Source organism: Myotis davidii, unplaced genomic scaffold (assembly GCF_000327345.1).
Source record: "Myotis davidii unplaced genomic scaffold, ASM32734v1 scaffold744, whole genome shotgun sequence".
Lineage (NCBI taxonomy): Eukaryota > Metazoa > Chordata > Mammalia > Chiroptera > Vespertilionidae > Myotis > Myotis davidii.
In genome coordinates this window covers 468,442-470,466 of record NW_006294760.1, presented here as the reverse complement: position 1 = coordinate 470,466, position 2,025 = coordinate 468,442, and positions in this window count along the sequence as shown.

Sequence of the window (2,025 nt, the reverse complement as noted above, 5' to 3'; positions counted from 1 at the left end):
TTGTGTTGTAAACTTTTTTCAGTTTTAATTTTGCACATACATGTTGATAAATATTACCTGTAAGACAAAGCTCATTGGGGCTAATCACTAGTCTATATATATAAAAGCCTAAGCGATCATTCGACAGTTCGACCAGTGCTATGATGCACACTGACCACCAGGGGGAGACTCTCAATGCACTGGCATGAAAACATGGAACAGACTGATGAATCTCAGAGGGAAGAGGGAGGGGGCAGAGCAGGAAGAAATTAGCCAAAGATCTTATATGCATACTAGAGGCCTGGTGCATAGATTCATGCACCAGTGGGGTCCTTTGGTCTGGCCAGAGGGCGTTGGGCCAAAACTGGCAGTCTGACATCTCCCAAGGGGTCCTGGTTTGCAAGAGGGTGCAGGCCAGGCCGAGGGGCCCCACCGGTGCACAAATTCATGCACCGGGGCTCTAGTTATTTATGATAGCCAAAGGGCCAGAAGAACCCAAATGTCCATCAAGAGACAAATGAGAAAACACAATAATAAAGTATTCTTCAGGCATAAAAAATTATAATAATAAAGCACTGACACAGGCTATGACATGGTTTGAACCTTGAAAACATTGTGCTATGTGAGAGAAGCCAGTCTCACAGGCCACCTAATTCATGGTTCCGTTTATGTGAAATGCCCAGCGCGGCAGGTCCAGAGACACAGAAAGTAGATGAATGGTTGTCAGGAGCTGGAGGGAAGGGAAGGAGACTGACTGCTCAGGGTGCCAGGTCTCGTTTGGGGGTTATGCGAATGTTTCAGAATTAGATAGTGGTGATGGTTGCACAACCTTGTGAATTCACTTAAAACCACTGTACTGAACACTTTAAAGGGGTGAAGTGTACGGTATGTGAATTGGAACTCAATTTTCTGAAAAAGGTAATGCAGTCTAATGGTTCAAAATTCAAGACACAAGAGTCAGCAGTAAAAAGTCTTCTCCGACAGCAACTGCCTGCCGCCCTGCAGCCCTAGGGCGCTTCAGGAAGCCATGTTCTATTGTTCAAAATGCAGTTCTGGGCACATACGGTCCCTTTCTATACTGTACCCACTGCTTTGCACTTTGCCTTTTTCTTAGGAATTTATTTTGACTACAGTCCACCAGCCCCTTTGTAGTATACATCCTGGGACCATGCACTTCAGAGGGGCACGAGCTGTCCCTCGATGAGACATGTGTGGCGCTGCTGTTTCTCTCGGATCACGGTCATTGGTGACCAGTCTTTATCAAGCCCAGCCCAGACCAAGGAGCTTGAATTAGGTTTGGGACACCCCGGTGCTGGGGTTTTGCTTTTGGCGCAGCCTGTGGCTGTGTGATTCCTGGTGAAGATGTGTACAGCCGTTACTCCTCTGAACACGTGTTTCTGGAGACTTCTGAGCAAAGTCCTTACCTGCGTTACACAGGAGAAGAGACGGACTGGTCTGCCTCGGGCCGTAGCAATCAAAGACCAAACACAGGGACCTGGCGCCCTGCAGAGCCTGAGGGGTGCACGGTCCCCTGGGGCCCTGCCGAGATGCCTGCCGACCTCACGGTCATGGGTTAGAGGAGGAAGTGCCAGCACAATCCCCCTGCGACTCTCCTGGGGCCACATTGCTGATGTTGTGCCTTAAAAAACCCACAACCTGAAGTCTCGGGGCCAGTTTTTGTGTCTTCATTCATTTGTTCATTAGACGTTGCTACATGAGCACCAGCCAAGGGAGCTGCCCTGAGGCCCGCTCTCCCCTCTGCAGTCTCGCCACCACTGTTCCCTCCAGTCCTGCTACCTGAAGGGTCCCAAAGACCTCACTCTGTGATTAGGAAGTCGGTGGGGCATGTACCCTGTACGGTGTTCTCATTGGCTTTCCAATCATTTCCAAGTGAAGGTCCCTCTAAGCCAGCCGTGGGCAAACTACGGCCCACGGGCCAGATCCGGCCCTTTTGAAATGAATAAAACTAAAAAAAAAAAAAAAGACCATACCCTTTTATGTAATAATGTTTACTTTTAATTTTTATTAGTTCACACACACTCACTC